Source organism: Dendrobates tinctorius, unplaced genomic scaffold (assembly GCF_039654945.1).
Source record: "Dendrobates tinctorius isolate UK_male_01 unplaced genomic scaffold, ASM3965494v1 ptg000009l, whole genome shotgun sequence".
Taxonomy (NCBI): domain Eukaryota; kingdom Metazoa; phylum Chordata; class Amphibia; order Anura; family Dendrobatidae; genus Dendrobates; species Dendrobates tinctorius.
Window position 1 is genome coordinate 22,267,358 of NW_027361677.1, and position 18,400 is coordinate 22,285,757.

The window sequence follows — 18,400 nt, forward strand, 5'->3', positions numbered from 1 at the left end:
GGGGGGGGGTGGGTCTCGATTTGTAATGGACTGTGAAAAAAAAATGATTATTCTCTGTGACTACAGTTCATTAGTTATAACCTCAGAAATATAGGACACTTTTTTTTTTTTTAAATATGTGGATTATTTCTGTAATAAAATCCCCTGCCCTTCCTCAAAAGCAGCAAAGCAGACGCGATTGAAATCCTGATTTTTTTTATTTTTTTTTTATTGGGAAGGCATATAATTCATTTATTCCCTATCTCTGCTCACCATCCCCCATGTTCCTGCCCAAAAATGAATGTGCTGAAATACTATTAGGCTGTCTGGTTATGTATTTTTGATGAGCCCATGCAAGACACTGGCTGACCCTGCACGGCACGTGTTAGAATTGCACCGAAGAAGCTTTTCATTTAAGTTATGCTATCCAGTCTAGGTGACCTCTATTAAATAAAAAGGGAGCAAACAACCTTTCCTGTGGCCTTTGGGACCTTATCCTTCAAAGATTATTTTTTTTTCTATTATCATGTACATTAAATGTAACATTACTATCTTTACGGCCGAACATATTCTCATTCTTTATTTTTTTTTTTTTACCCTTATTGCAAAAGGATAAAAAAAAAAAAAAAATATTTCTATAGAAGGTGGAATCTGGAATTCAGTCTCTGTGGTCAGATTATTAAAATTACCTGTGTTTTTTTTTTTTTTTTTCGAACAGACAAAGCTGGAATACAAAACATTTTCTTTTTTTTTTTTTTTCAAAGCAGGAATGATAAAAAAAAAAAGAAAGGAAAAATAATTTAGCCGTACACGTGAGCCAAGAGATCTGTTTCAAATAAAAGAAAGAATTTTTATTTTGGTGTTTGTGTAACCCTTAGAGTTCACTTTAAATTTGCTTTTCTTAGCATATCAGACTCGTCTTATCTCTTGATTTTTTATTTATAAAATTTCTCATTGTGGTGTGAAATCTTGAATGATGAGGATCTACCGGTAGAGGAAGCGTAGCCGCTTCTCATGCATCTATTACTACATAAATATAGTATTATTGTAAACTGGTCATCCACTCTCCTTTTTTTAAATATTTTATTTGTCATCCGCGCGCCCATTTTTGTTTTTATTATTATTATTATTATTTTGCACATGGATCATTTACATATTTGCCTTTTTTTTTTGTCTTTTGACTACATGAGCCCCTTCTTTTGAGAGCTCTTTATAAAAGACTAGGATGTGACCCACCCCAAGTCATGTCCTCCCCCTTGAGCTGTACACTTCATGATGCTTTGACTGTTCACTTAACATGGAGTTGTCTTTTATTTTTTTTTTTTATAAACCCAGGCACAACACACAGAAAGAGGAGGAGGAAGGAGGGAGAGAGAGAGAGAGAAAGGGAGCGAGAGAGAGGTAAAAACTAAAAACCCTGAAGGACGGGTCTCAAAAAAATCTAAAGAAACCGCGGGGAATTTCCTTTTTTTTTTTTTTTAAGACCAAGAGAAAGCAAGGCGTCTTGTGGTAAGGTTGCTTTTTTTCTGTTGGCTTCTGTGGTGTCCTTACGTTTTATCCTGTCCATCTACTTAGTTGTCTAATTGTGGCTTCCTCAGAGGACTGGAGATTGATGGGTGTGGAAAATGAGCGAAGTTCCTCGCTTAAGTCATAGGAGGGTGGCACTCATGTAAATATGCAAATGGAGTGGCAGGGCTGCCTTGTTGACACGTGTATGTGTTTCTTGCCTCTCCCCACCTCCCCATCTGATCTTCTACAGATCGCTCTTGTTTCTTGTGATCACCAAGCTCTGCGTGTAGAAAAAGGGCGAATGAATGTGTGTGTGTGCAGGAAAAGGAGGACTGTAATAAAAATATTACAGAGCTGGAGGGCATCGCTGCAAATTTCCAATATTAATATGTGCCTTTATTTTTTTTTTCTCTATCTACATTTGCATGTCAAAGTACTGAAGGTGTGAAGACCAGAGATTAGTATTGAAATGACATAATGATGTAATGATTAAAATCGGATGACTTCTATGAGCGAGTGACGGAGGGAGGTGTGCGTGTGTGTTGTGCGCGGAGTAAAAGGGGGGGAGGTGATGGAGCAAGAAGGGATGTAAAGCATCCTCTCGCTGCTCCGCGCCTCTTCATCACAATGTTTCGATTAGAATGATAATAATGATGATGATGATGATCGTTCCGGCTAAATAGAAGCCTCCATCTTCATCCCTTAGCCCGTATCATTTTATTACGCATACTTAATTATCACTTACCAGCCCCATGTTGCTAATAAAATCTATACATACAGAAATTAATCAAAATTTAAATAAAACAATTACAGATTTGCTCGTTTTGAACTTTTTTTTCAGTAACAAAAAATGTAAATATAAGTTAGTATTTTTTTTAAAAATATTACAATAGATTTGTATAATTTGCTTCTACATCATTAATATAAACTTTTTTTACTGTATAAATTTCATCATTAGTTATACATGGGTTATATAGGTGACACGTGTGATGTATATGTATTTTTCATCATATCTATATCTCAGCCAATATGTGCAGATATATATTTCTGAGGCCGAAAATCAGTTGCGAACGTCGGAGTGGGGCCGTATCTGTAGCATACAGATGGACAGGACAGTTGCAGAAAAATAAAACAATCTGCCATATATGTAGGTACTCGGACGTGCAGATGTAGCAGAGCTAGTAGGTATCCAAAATCGGCGAAAGAAAACACATCACGGGTCACCAAAATCAACAACTGTGTATTGATAAACTCACCGGAATTAAAAAAGAATGACATTGGTGCACATTCCCTCGGACACTATGGCGCATTAATAGCTATTGCGGAGAATGGAATATTTTGTGGGGTCCTGCATTGTCATTACTTATGGCCGAGGATAGAAAAGTCTGCACTCCAGCAGTTTCACCTGATTTTTTTTTTTACTCCTGGAGTGATTTTATACTGTTCTCTCGGAACTGTGCAGTGCCAATAAAGAAGAAAGGCAGCAATGAGGATTTGGTGCTATTGATCTGCCCAAGGGGATCATTAGGCATCACTATCAATCTACAAATCAGTAGGCCTGTGTTACTTGCTTGGGCAGTCATTGCCAATTTGTTTCTATTACATAGCCGAGCCCGGAGGTGTTTGATGAGCGAGTCTGGTGTTCAGCTCGACACTGCTGAGAATACACACTTAATGTTGCTGAGATGTTTAAGGGACTTTATATTGCTTTTTTTCTCCTCGCTTGCATGTATAGCGCTTTTTTTTTTTTTTTCATTTTTTCCCCGTTACACCACAATTATTTAGCTGTCACAATGCATAAAGAGACCTGTGGGCAGTCATGTACACCTATGTATTAAGCGCACACATGGATCAGCTCCTGCTATTAACTACTCTGCACTGTAAAAGCATAGTCCATGAAAAAATCATATACATAGGATACATCGCCCTGCAATTCGCCGTGGACAAGAGAGCGTGTATAACTTTTGAGTCACGTAACAAAAAATACTGGCAACACAGCTGCCACTTTGTCATGATATGATTACTACAGGAATATGTGGCAAGGGGGTGGCGGTGTTTAAGCTTTTCGTCTCCTGGAGAATTCCAGTATGAAAGTAGTTGAGAGGCAGCAAAAGTGTTCAGTCCCTCCGTACATGGTTATATTATGTGAATCAGGAATGATGTCATCAAGGGTTAACTTTGGCTACAAGGAATATGTATACAAAGGCTCAGAGTGGCCCATAGGGGAACGGTTGAAGCCCCAAACCCCCCCCCCCCCCCGGGGTCCCCTTGTGCAATAGCCACTTAGCCCTCAACATCAGCAGTAGATGGTCCAGTACATGTGTTTCTCTGTACTGACAGAAGCAGCTCCTCTTCACTCATTCAACACACTGCTCAGTGTATTATAATATAGAGGCAGCGATACACTTGTGCATGAGGGTAATATAATATTTACATGTGGCCCCAAAAATCAGTGTTACTTGTGGGCCCTTGGCACCCTCAAATCAACTCTTTATATACATCATAATTTGTGAATATCTATCTATTATCTATCTATTTGTCTGTCTATCTATTATGTATCTCTATCTATCTTACTATTATCTACCTATTTATATATCTATCTAAAAAGCATGCAGCACCCCATAAAATTGTGAAAAAAGTCGGCCTTATTAGCCCATATGGTGTGGCAACGTTTCGGTTGTGGCCAACCTTTCTTAAGCCTTGAATCAATCTATATATCTATCTATCTATTATCCCTCTATCTCATATCTATCTATTATCTCTCTATCTATCTATCTATCTATCTATCTATCTAATATCTATCTATCTATCTATTTCATATCTATCTATCTATCTCATATCTATCTATCATTCATATCTATCTATCTCATATCTATCTATCTATCTATCTATCTATCATATAACTATCTCATATCTATTATCTATCTATCTATCTATTTCATATCTATCTATTTCATATCTATCTTATCTATCTCTCATATCTATCTATTATCTATCCATTATCTCATATCTATCTATCTATCTATCTATCTATCAGCTATCATATCTATTATCTATCTATTTCATATCTATCTATCATCTCTCTCTCATATCCATCTATCATTCATATCGATCTCTATCTCATATCTATCTCATATCTATCTATCTCATATCTATCTATCTATCTATCTATCTATCTCATATCTATCTATCTATCTATCTATCTATCTATCTATCTATCTGTCTGTCTGTCTGTCTGTCTCAATATCCTGTATATCTGTGTGTCTGCCTATCTGTGCCCACACGACTCAGTGACTGTTTTGTATTTTTATAGACGGATATAATTATTAACATTTTCCGCTAATTTTCGATAATATGTCTGCTCTTTGTTTCCCTCATAAACATGCTATTCCAGAAATAGTAACCTCGCCATATGGGTTTTTTAAAAAGCTTGTAAAATCCAAATTATTTTGTGTTTTTCCTCAAACTATCAGCACAAACGTTCCAGCCTTTCCATGTAGTGATGTGCTGGCTGTTATGTTACAGATCAGGACCCCGTCTGAGCTTTTGCATGCCACAAATTGGTCATGCTTCCACATATGCAAGCACTCTAATGAGTTTCATAAAAAATAGTCAGAAATATTCATGACTCTCATAAAAGATATCATGTTTTATCCTCTTCTCCCTGGACTTGTTCTTACCAGATATTTTATAAGTTCAGGAAAATATTTGTCATGCCACCCAAGCCAAAACCGAAATGACCGAATTACTACTCCCTCCAATCATCCCCCCATAGTCATTGTGAATAATTATACTTTATTTCTAGAGCAGATTGGCAGCACAGGGCACGGTGGTGGACAAAGCAGACACTCAGTTAGATAAATGGTTTGTCACCGGTGACGTATATCATCGCAGGCAGACACAAAAGATATCCAGGACCCTGCCCAGACGACCTTTCCATCCGGAGGGTCATTTTATAGAATTAGCAAGAATAAAGCCCCCTGACATTATATTTAAATCCTGGAGCATTCATTTATTATGTTATTGGGGGGATTGCACACGTTTCCATTGTTTTGTGTTTTTTTTTAGTTAAGTTGTTATAATAGTCTTGCAGCTCTTGAATAGATACAGCAGCAGTAATGTAATATTTATGACTGTACCCAGCTGTATATTGTCTTTGGAGGAGGTCTCAAGTCTTCCTCTCAGATTCAATTTTATGAATAATGTGTTGTTAGTGGATTTTTAAAGCCCGTTATCTTTGTTATTCACGAAAGGAAACAAATTGTGCAACCTCTCCTTATCAGATACCGCTGGAAAGAAGCTGTGCTTTTTAGTGATTCTGATGTATGAAATACTCGCTTCAAAAGGGAAACATGTCTGCTCGCTCTCATTATAAGAGGACGTCCATTGTTAGAGCACAATTGGGGCCCTCCTTCGTGTTTTTCACTTTGTAACGAAAATCCTGAATGGGGCACCTTGCAGCTTGAAACTTAAGCAACTTTTATTCTATTTTTTTCCCTGCTTTTTTTTTTGTTGAGAACTGGCGCTTCATAGAATTTTAATTGCGAAGGCAGGAAGTGCTGCTCCTCTCAAACTGAATGCAACCGGGATCCACGGACATTGCTATTCATTTCAGACCCAAGCTTCCTTGAATCATGTTGGTTATACAGGAAGTCGCACAGGGAAATTGTAGATTTGATTTGGGTTTAACGGTTGTCATCTCTTCTGTGTATAATTAATGAGTATTGCTAGATATACTGGGTTTTAGCGTGTCAGTTTTGGGGGGACAAAGATGCCCCAAAGACCACATTGATGTGTACACTATATCAGACAGCTGATACATTGTGTACCAGGACATCCTTATAATAGTACTGTTGAAAATCGCGTATATTCATGAATCCATATATCATACGTTACCCTAACATCAGCAAAACTCTCATCTGGCTGAGATCCCCGCTAGCACCGTGAGAAAGTCGCAGGGTGCAGAGGCGAGTTCACCGGGAGAATTTCACTGGTAACCTCATTTCACTGCTAGCGGAGATGTCACCGAGGTCACAGCAGTTCAACCCGTCTGGGAACGGAGCCTCAGTGAATGGATGTAACCTTAATGACGTCACCACCGGTCACCGAGGCTCAGCTGGCAGCAGCTCATTCACCAGTGGTTTTCAGCCTGGACAGTCGCATCTTGGCACCGTTCAGGTTGTAAACTGTTTGTCCCCCAGACATGGATTACGGCGTGGGACAGAACAATGGACAGGTATGGTATATTGTTTTTTTTATTTTACTTTTATTACAGGAGATCGAGGGCTGGAATTAGGAGTTTAAATAAAAATGAAAACTGTGTTTAGTCTTATTTCAAATAAAGGACTTTATTCTAGCTGTGTCTTTATTTACCATGCATCTATAGGATTTGTAATGGATAGGTGTCTTATAGACGCCTCTCCATTACTAAGCCGTGGGCTTGATGTCACCTGAAAATACAAAGGTGACATCAACCCCACAAATATGAATCCCACTTGCCACCGCTACAGGGCAAGTGGGAAGAGCCAGGCAAAGCGCCAGAAATGGCACATCTAATAGATGTGCCTTTTCTGCACGGCTGCGGGCTGCTATTCTTTGGCTGGGGGGGCCAGTATCCATGGCCCCTTTCCAGCCTGAGAATACCAGCCCCCAGCTGTCTGCTTTAGCAAGGCTGGTTGTCAAAAATGGGGGGGGGGGGCAGGCTGTTTTTTTAATTATTTATTTAAATCATTAAAAAAATATGGCATGGGGACCCCTCTTTTCTTGATAACCAGTCTTGTTGAAGCTGACAGGTGAGTTTTGTCTGGCTGGTTAACAAAAATACAGGAGAGCCCTCGCAGGTTTTTTTTTAAATTATTTATTTACAGTGCAGGAGTGGCGGATGAATACTCCATCTGCCACTCCTGCTCTCACTGTAATTAGCGGTAGCAGGTGTCGGATGATGGGATCAGTAGTCCCATCAGCTGACACCAGTGACCGGAGGTAAAGTTTATACCTCCCACCACAGATGAGCGCTCTATTTGCAGCGTGGGAACTGCGGCTCTCTGATTGGCGGGGATGATTTCCGATCAGAAGCGGTGTTTGCCGCACTGTCATACACATGACTGGGCAGCAAACACTGGATGTTCGGGCCCCCCATGGGGTCAGAGTTCGGGTCCGGGTACTGTTCTGGTACCCAAACTTTTTGCTACTGTTCAGCCGAACTCGCCGGACCCGAACATCCAGGTGTCCGCCCATCTCTAATCGCTATAATATAATAAATAATAATAATAATATATAATCGCTACATGTAAACTACCCATAATAGTTGCGAGAGATAGCTTACATAAGAGAACAATAGTATATAAATAAATGGCGCATAATTAATGTAATCTGGGCATACTGATTACACTCTCCCTGATTAAGTTGATTTACATATTCAGTGTTATCATTAATTGAACATATTAATAACAACACACAATAATGACTTTTAGTTCTTCTATGTAAATTATATTCTAGTGTTTTTTTCTTTGAAGAACAATTGCTGTCTGCCCTTTGTCTCCCGATCTGCTCAGGATTGTTCTCTTCTATGGGATTGATATAATAGTAGATGAGATATACATGTCTAGTTTTGAATCATTCATACTATCTTTAATGTTCTGTTCACATCTGCTTTCCTCATTTTCGTCTTCCAGCTTTGACATAGGAGCAGAACAAGAAAATGACAGGTGTAGGTTGGACACCAATGATGGCCCACCCAGTTGACCCCACTGAATACAATGACGTCTGTTGGTTTTCCGTCATATTGTCCGTCCTTGTATGCTATTCTGATTTGCTTTGTGTTTTTGGCAAGATCTGCGATGGATGGAGCCCCTAATGCAAGTGTGAACATAGCCTTAGCTGTAACATTTTTGCACCAAATTTGATTTTTCTATGCTTTTACTTTATGGCTATGCCCTTTTATACTATGATTATTTTAGGAATTGATCTTGGAAAGTTTGAATGACTATGACTTACTATATATGAGTCCATTAGTTGAAGAGCCCAAAATATAGAATCATTAGAAATTTTAGGTGTTAGCAATCATTTTACAGGAGTAGGAGGAGGTGAGCTGTGACTTAACCTATTTTGTATGGTGTATCCTTTATTATATACTGTATATAGAGGTGTTATCAGTCATTGTATAGGAGGAGGAGGTGAGCTGTGACATCACGTACTGTGAAGTGGATCCTGTGTTATCTACTGCATATGAGCTGTGATATTAACTATTATGAATGGTGGATCTGATGTTATTTACTGTATATAGAGGTGTTATCAGTCATTGTACAGGAGGCGGAAGAGGTGAGCTGTGACATCACCTATTGTGAATGGTGGATCCTTTGTTGTCTTCTGTATATAGAGGTGGTATCAGTCATTGTACAGGAGGAGGAGGTGAACTGTGATATCTTCTATTGTGAATAGTGGATCCTGTGTCATCTGCATTGTAATGTGATCAGTATAATCTTGCCTGTGATGATAATGAGGTGGCTGCTGAGTAGTGATGCGCAAGCACTAAAATACTTGTTACTCGAATCGAACGGGTCGGATGCTCAGACATGCTCGACTCGAGTAACGAGTATAATGGTAGTCAGTGGGAAACTCCGAACATTTTTCCAGGAGACCATAACAGGAGGGCGGGGGTATGGGGGTCAAGGAAAATCATTGAAATGGATGGAAACAGCACTCGAGTGGAATAGGAACATCATGGGGAAGACGCCTGGACTCATCTCTGACTCTCAGGTCACTGCTGGGAACTAAATAAATAAATAATTAAAAATAAAATAATGTTGGGTACCCCCCATTTTTGATAACCAGTCAAGGTAAAACTGACAGCTGGGGGCTGATATTATCAGGCTGGGAAGGTCAATGGTTATATTGCCCTTCCAGTCTAAAAATACCAGCCCGAAGCAGCCCCAGAATTGGCGCATCCATAATATGTGCCAATTGTGGCGCTTTGCCCTGCTCTTCTTGATTACCTTGGTGCGTTGACAATCGAGGTAAGATTTTGGGGGGTTGACATCAGCTGTGTAATGTCAGTTGGCCTCAAGTCCAGAAGTTCGTAATGGAGAGGCATCTGTCAGACACTCCCATTACTAATCCAGTAATGAAAAATAAAAACATACACAGGAACAAAATACATTATTTGATTTTTTTTTTTTTATTACTGGGTTAGTAATGGGGGTGTCTGATAGATACCTTTCCATTACTAACCCCTGGGCTTGATGCCAGCAGACATTACACAGCTGAAATCAACCCCCAAAATATTATCCAGATTGCCAACGCACTACGACAATTGGGTAAGAGATGGGCAAAGTGCCATTAGATGCGCCAATTCTGGCGCCACTGCGGGCTGGAATTTTTAGGCTGATCTGGGAAGAGCCCAATTTCCATCGACCTTCTCAGCCTGAGAATATCATCCTCCAGCTATCTGCATCACCTTGACTGCTTATCAAAAATGGGGGGACCCCCACGTCATTTTTTTAATTAATTTAGGTATTAAAAAGGTTAAAATACCCTTTAGCGCCACATGAAAGGCAATAAATGGTGCAACTTTATAATATTTAGTGGGGTGGGCAGTAGACATTAATATAAGCTTTCCCTCCTATAACAATACTCCCTTAACTGCTTCTAGAGGACAGTGTGCCGAGCATCGTGTCACTATGTCATCTAAAAACCCGATGACGCGATAGGGACGGCCAATCACAGTAATGCCAGTAGCCATCATGGCTACAGCATTACTGTGTATCGCAGATAATCCTCGCTTGTTTATTGGCTGTCGAACAGCTGCAAAACATGCAGGCCGGGGACTCAAGCATGGCGCTCGAGCACCTACAATTCTCGATCGAGTAGCGAGCGTGCCCAAGCACCCCGATGCTCTATTGAGTATCAAGAAGCGCTGAGCATGCTCGCTCATGACTATTGCTGAGAAGTGATTTCTACAGAGCATGAAGTGTCAAGACTATTGTCAAGCTCAGTGGCCAAAAGTGAAAAACTGCAAGATCTCAGGATTTTTTTTATCTTGATATGGACATGAAGAATAAAAATAAAACTTAAAACAGGATAATTTAGTAAATAATATATTTAGCATTAAAAACAATAAGTCATTTTGGAGAACACATTCATGTTCTAAGGTAGCGCTTGTCATTAAGGTAGGGGATACTCGCTAGGCAGCCGATAAATCACGTCCGGCACAGGTTTCTCAACATAACTCAGTCCATTCGGTTTATTATGCAGCATAAACCAAAGCAACAGCAACAGAAAGTTCATATAAACAGCATAGCGTCCATGACAGAGCTTCACTCTGTTTATCCTGTGGTCACACAGGTTTTGCAGTGTCCAGCACACAGGCTCTCTAGCCTCATAGTTATATCCCCTGTCAGGCTTACCTCATGGCTGCTTCTCCATGCAGACGTTCATTCCCTCTCCCTGGGAACTCTCAGACATATGCAGCCATTATACACAGCCTCTCCACGTGCTGTCAGGAAGGCAGCCACGTCAGCCCAGACGAGACCTTCCATACGAACCAACCGGGTCCAAGCCTTCACTCATGTGACCTACCCTGGGCACCTTATATGGTCCGTAGCCACGCCCACCGGATCACATGGCTATGACCTCATCACAGGTCCTTCAATCATTCACACACATATAATTTACCATGGCTTTCTAGACACCGCCCCAAGGTGGGTTTGTAGGTAGCTGGTTCCACCTGTCTCACCAGCTACCTGGAAAGCTCTCTCTGACACAGTGTAACAAAAGCTCAGCAGTACCTCTGCTGATCAACACACATATTCAAGATTCCATCCCAAGGCCACCTACCTTGGGATACATAACGATCATTCAGCATCCTGTCACTCTTCCTCTCTCCTGGGACACCAACACAGCGCCCCCTAGCGGACACAGTGGTTACTACACCACAATGTCAAAAGAATTTTACAGTTTATTTAAGGTGCTATTCACACCAGATTTTCAGCTTCTGTATGATGTGTATTATATACACCAGGTAAAGCTCCCAACGTGGTCTACAATGTCTTATTTATAATGAAAGAGGGGAGACAGAAAAGCGCAATAGGGTCTTATCCACGTTACACAAGGCAGAAACACCAATGTCTTGGCATACAGTGGGATACATTGTTTGTAGCCTCCTATGATAAAAGAAATATACCAGTCCCTATGAATACACTTGTATATACTTGAACTCACCAAGCATAGGACTATTCTTTTTCTGTACTATTGTCAGGAGCTCTGCTGTCTGTGAATGGAAACTTTCTTGCTCATATTTAGAAGCTAAAAACATGTCGACCTAGTTTTACTCCTACATCTGTTCAGTTTGCTTCAGTGTATCAATGTGTATCAGTGTAGTCAATCTTCTGTAATCTAAGTACTGTCACACTTAGCGATGTAAGGCTGGTTTCACATTAGCGCATTTTCAGCGCGCGCACGGCCGGGGGTAGCTCCGCCCCCGATCCGGCTCTCTGCCCGGCGTGCCCGCCCCTTCCTTGTAGCGCCGCCTCCTAGCGGACAGCGGCGCCTGCGATCGGCGCACCCTATCTTTAGCATAGGGTGCGCAGGCCGTGCGCTAGTTGCGCTTTGACCTGCGCTGCGCACTTTTGACGGTGCGCCGTGCGCGCCAAAATCAAACTTTTCGGATTTTGGCGCGCACCGTCAAAAGTGCGCAGCGCAGGTCAAAGCGCAACTAGCGCACGGCCTGCGCACGATCTGCGCACCCTATGCTAAAGATAGGGTGCGCCGATCGCAGGCGCCGCTGTCCGCTAGGAGGCGGCGCTACAAGGAAGGGGCGGGCACGCCGGGCAGAGAGCCGGATCGGGGGCGGAGCTACCCCCGGCCGTGCGCGCGCTGAAAATGCGCTAATGTGAAACCAGCCTAACAGCGATCCCGACCAACGATATGACGCAGTCAGGATCGCTGGTACATCGCTAAGTGGTCGCTAGTGAGCTGCCACACAGGCAGATCTCACCAGCGACATCGCTGGGGACGGGGGTCGCTACTTACCTGTCACACTAGGCGATCCTGCGTCCTCCCGCCCGGCTCCACGCTCGTCGCTCGTCTCTCCACAGGAAGCGCCGCAAGAAGCTGACGACGAGAAACAGTCCTGGATGTTCTCGCGCGATCAGCGATAACCAGCGGGGGAGCGGGTTGTAGGTAAGTATCAGACACAGCGATATCGCTAGCAATATCGCTATAACGTCACAAGTTATAGCGATATTGCTAGCGATATCGCTTAGTGTGACAGTACCTAAACACAGCAGCAGAAATTTCTTGCTTTTGCCATCAAGATTTGCTAAAATGTATCATGGTAGATAATGGATATCGGCCTGAAGTCCAAGATGTTCAGCGGCCGTCCATCTCATCTCTCTGTATGACCAAATAGCTCTCAATCCATAGCCTCGTTGTATATTTGGTTATATATTTAGTTAAACTGCAGCAGAGGCCAGTCCTAGTTAAGTTATTGTATGGGTCCAGACGGAATTACTGATATTGTTATTGTCAGACTGAATTTGACTCTTAGGCCGGAGTCACTCTACCATATAACTCAGCCGAGTGCTACGCTATAAGGCCGGGATCTCACATGCTAGGAATACTGCTGAGTCTCGCATGGTAATACCCGGAACTGCCGCCGGCATTCAGGAGCGGAGCGTGCGGATCCATGTATTGCTATGCGGCCTCACGCGAGACTCGGCCGTATTCCTCGCATGTGTGATCCCGGCCTAAAACATCACATAGCACTCTGCCCAGTGTTATTCTATGGGGCAGCTCAGAATCTGCGATTATTTTCTCATGCCGATGCATGCAGCTCACTCAAACCCATACAAGTCTATGGGTGCAAGTGAAACATCACACTGCACTCTGATACCAGTGAGATTCCCACCGACGCCGGATGCAGAGGAGATGGAGAAATTACTTTCTCTATCACCTCTGCAGCTGTGCTCTGATCCTCTCATGCGAGAGAATCGGAGCACAGCAGCATGACCTTGGCTCCCACTCGCAGCAGAGCACTAGCCGAGGCTCATTAGCATATCGCTGGTGTGATTTCAGCTTTAGAAGCCAATGTATTTATCCAGATGTATTTTCATTCATTGATGGCCTTCATCTTTCTCTTTCCTTTTTCTCTCTTTCTGTTTTTCAATCTTTCTCATAATGCATTTTGGGCCCCATTCACACATTTGTGAATTTTATCGGACAGCACACAGACCCATTCATAGACTTGTGGGAATATGGTCTGTAAATTGGACCAAACTTGGGCACATTTTTTTTTTTTGTTTCTGTTTTTTTTTCTAACTATTGGTTTGCAAGAAAAGCAACATCTCCATGCACCCATAAAATATAATGGATACACGTTCTGTTCTTAAAAAACATAGAAAACGTACATCAGTCATGGACAGACATATGAATGAGGCCTTTGGGTAAGTATTAGTGGCCAAGTCAGACATCCGTATAAATCAGAGCCAGATTGGACCATAGTGCAGGAACTGGCCGGCAGCTCTCCCAGCCTGAGTGTGACAGCTTTATATATTTCTATAAAGCTGTCAGTCGGGTTGGGCAGAGCCGCCGGCCAGTCCGTGCATTGCGATCCGATCTCTGTTCAATTTATACGGAAGTCTAACTGTGCCTTGGATTATGCACTGTCAATAGTTGAAATGTGTCATAGATTTTGCAAGTCTCAGGATAACAACGTTCAACTCCACTACACTAAGCCCAATGTGCTACTGGAGAACAATCATCACAAGTGATCCTTCACATTAGCTTTGTGTTGAAGTCCTCTTTTCCTCCTATTTCACTTGCAAAGGTCGGTATATCGCCAAGTTTGTTTTGTCTCAGATGACTTCGAGTTAAAGCCTTAAGTGTAGATTCTAACGATACAAAAAAATTGTCCAAATACTACACCTCTGCTAACTACTATGAAGTCTGAAATTTTAGTATGATTTGTACCATAGGCACAATAGGATTGCCATCATAGCGGAACGTCAGGCATCTGACATCAATCTTAGTAACCTGTCATTGACTATTAATTAGATTGCTTTGCTTGACATTTCTGCAGATCTCTTTATCTGTATTGACCATTTGACTTTTTAAGTCTTAAAAATGTTAATATTATCGGAATTGACAGCAGTGCTAACAAAGGTTGGGGTCTGGATCTTGTGGCCGTCATAAGAACCCTAAAATACCGCCATATCATGGCTTGCAAAACTTGGCTTTGTTGACTTTTAGAACGCTACATTGCAAAAAATAAAATGTGGCTATTCATCAGGCAAAATCACTAGAGCCAGCATAACTAAGTTAATTATTTTTAAGTTGGTTGATTGCAAAGCATTCAGTAATGTATATTACATCAGAGGTGTATCTAGGTTTTCCGGCACCCAGTGCAAGAAATCAGTTTGGTGCCCCCACCCCCAAGCACATATGCGATTTGCACACATAGGCCGGGTCACACTTGCGTGTGCAATGCGAGAAACTTGCATTAATACCCCGCACTGGGACCGGAGTGTGCTGTTGCATGTATTTCTATGCAGCCGCACACTCAGGTCCGAGTGCCAGCGTCAGTGCCGGGTATTGATGTGAGAGACTCGCGCTGAACATGCAAGTGTGACCCCGGCCTTAGTCACGTGCCGATGAGCTGCTCTAATTCTCTCAATGTTCAGTGAAACGCTGAGAGAAGCAGGAAAAGAAGCTCATTGTCACGTGACATTTAGCATGAAAATCGCATATGATTGAAGTGGCCATGTGATGACTGCTGGAGACTGCAAGCAGAGCTGAATCTTGACAGTGAGTATATTACACAATGTTAGGATTGGCTAAAGTGATTCATTTTATAATTAAAGTGCTTTTCCAGGTTTGAGATGAAAGTCCACAGTCTCTCTATGTGACTGCAGGCTTCTGAAATCTCACAGAGCTTGCACTTGACTCTTTTAGGATTAGTCTTTGCCGGTTGCAAGATTGGACGGTCATGTCAGCACAAGTATGAGATTTGAATATTTCTGGCCATATTCCGACTAGACTTGTCCGGTCTCACTCAATTCATTTTCATTGAGTAAGGCCACAAATGTCTAGTTGGCATGTGACCGCCGCATGTCTGTAAATCGCTGGCACGAGAAAATCTTGACAGCGTGCAGTGCGCACTGTGAGAATTCAGAAGTCTGCAGTCACGTAAAATGACTGCAGACTGGTCACAAACTTGGACAACCCCTTTAACCCCTCCTAACATAAAAAATATGAAAATTAGTCAGTATCACATAAAAACATTTACGTCCAGGTACCTTATAGATGACGTCTCTTATTGAAGTTGTTCTCTTTCTTTTCTTCTTCAAATTCTTTAGACATCATGATGACTTTTCTCATCCACAGCTTGACTCTGCAGACTTCCATCTTCTCTGGTCTTCTGCATCACATCCCTACACGATGCCCTTAAAAATAGCAGTGATATTATAATGATAGATCTACCTCTCTGGCCCAGATGTCACCTCTCTGCTGTCCAGAATCCCGGAGTGTCTATCAGCCATATCCTCCTTTTTCACCTCTCGCTTCCTAAAACTCAACGTAGACAAAACAACTCATTATCTTTCCTCCATCTCACGTATCTTCCCTACACGATCTATCTATTATGGTAAACGGCATCACGCTCTCTCCAGCACGTGAAATCCGCTGCCTCGGGGTAACTCTCGACTCTGCCCTGTCCTTCAAACCACACGTCCAATCTCTTGCCATCTCCTGTCGCCTCCAACTCAAAAATATTTCCAGAATCCGTCCCTTCCTCAGTCCTCAATCTACTAAAACTCTTGTACATGCCCTCATCATCTCCAGCCTTGACTACTGCAACACTGTCCTCTGTGGCCTCCCTGCTAACTCTCTTGCACCACTCCAGTCTGTCCTCAATTCTGCTGCCCGACTAATCCACCTCTCTCCTCGCTAGTCCCCTGCCTCTCCCGTCTGCAAATCCCTCCATTGGCTCCCAATTCCCCAACGAATCCAGTTCAAACTACTAACCCTGACCTACAAAGCCATCCACAACCTTTCCCCTCCTTATATCTCTGAACTAATCTCCCAATATCTTCCCTCACGTACTCTTTGATCCTCCCAAGACCTCCTACTCTCCTCCACACTTATTCGTTCCTCACACAACCGCCTCCAAGATTTCTCCCGAATATCCCCTATCCTCTGGAATTCCAACACGTCTGATTATCCACCACCCTCGGATCCTTCAAACAGAACCCATCTTATCAGGAAAGCTTACAGACTGTAATAACCATTCTGCCGCCTCACCACCGCCTGAGCTGCCACCTCATCACCACCAGAGCTGCTGCACCCCCAACCTTCTGTCTCTTCCCCACTATCCCGTAGAATGTAAGTCCGCAAGGACAGGGTCCCCTCCCCTCTGTACCAGTCTGTCATTGTAAATTTGTTTACTGTTAACGATATCTATAACTTTGTATGTAACCCCCCTTCTCATGTACAGCACCATGGAATTAATGGCGCTATATAAATAATAATAATAATAATAATAATGCTCCTGAATAAAAATAACAGACCCTATGCTGTACGCCTGAATAAATAATTGCCCCTCTCTATATTCCTTGCACAAAATATGACCCACACATTGTCCTTCTTATGGTTCATGCCCTCCACAATGCCCCCTCCTTTCCATACGGGGCCCCCTCTTCACATAGTCCTCTCGCACTGCCCCCTATAGGTCCCAGTCTCTATACTGTGCCCCCTCATTACACTCCTCCTCCTTGGCTTACAGTCCCCTGCTGGCTGTGCCCTTACACTGCCCCCCCTTGCTTTCCCCCACACTACTGAGTGTCTATTCTTTTCCCACTTACACTTTCCTCCACCATACTGTCTCCTAATACTATCCCCCTCAATAGTTTCCTCATACTTTATTGCTCACTCCTCATACTGTCTCCTCATATATTTACCCCGTCACTCTCCATACTGCCTCCTCACACATTCCCTCGACTCCCCATACTGTGTCCGCATCCATCATCCTCGCTCCCCATACTGTGTCCGCACCGTCCCATCACTTGCTCCCCTTTTTTCCCCTCTCTACTCATACTGTGTCTGCACCCATCCCCCCACTCACCATACTTTGTCTGCTCCCATCCCCTCACTCGCTCCCTATTCTGTGTCCGCATGCATTCCCCTTTGCTCCCCATACTGTGTTTGCACCCATCCTCCCCATTCTATGTCTGCACCCATCACCCCACTCACCATACTGTGTGTGCACACATCCCCCATACTTTCCGACCTCACGCCTCATACTGTGTCCGCACCCCCCCACTCATCATACTATGTTACTGTGTCTGCTCCCTCTCCCCTACTCATAATACTGTGTCCGCACCCATCCCCCAACTTTCCATACTGTACACCCATCACCCCGCTCACCATACTGTGTCTGCTCCCATCTCCCCCACTCACCATGCTGTGTCTGCATCTCTCCCCCATACTGTTTGATCATACATGCCCCCATCTCTCTAGTTGCTCCTCATACAGTGTCTTCCAATTCCTCAAATTCAACATATTATATTTGCACTTGTCTCGGCTCACTCGCACCCATATAAATCTATGGGTGTGAGTGACACAGCGCACATCACTTGGATATCATCCGAGTGCGGTGCGATATACGCCGACTCCGGCAGCAGAGGAGATGGAGAAATTACTTTCTCCACCACTTCCGCAGCTGTGCTCCGATTCTCTCTCTGTTAGAGGCCCGGAACACAGCAGCATGACACTCGGCTCCCGCTCGTAGCAGAGCAGGAGCCGAGGGTGATTAACATATTGCATCCAATGCTCTCGCATCGGATGTCATACGCTAGTGTGACCCCGGCCTAAACCTCACACACACACTAAATCTCTCCACAGTAAAGGGCCTGTCACACTA

At 42.9% G+C, this 18,400-nt stretch overlaps 1 long non-coding RNA gene across 1 annotated transcript in view; it reads left to right on the forward strand.

Moving 5' to 3' along the window:
* Positions 1–1,314: 1,314 nt before the first annotated feature.
* Positions 1,315–18,400, forward strand: part of LOC141097352 (uncharacterized) — an 827,194-nt gene continuing 810,108 nt past the window's right edge. The window contains exon 1 of the long non-coding RNA XR_012233922.1: positions 1,315–1,488. This is a non-coding gene — a long non-coding RNA (uncharacterized lncRNA). The remainder of the gene's footprint in view (positions 1,489–18,400) is intronic.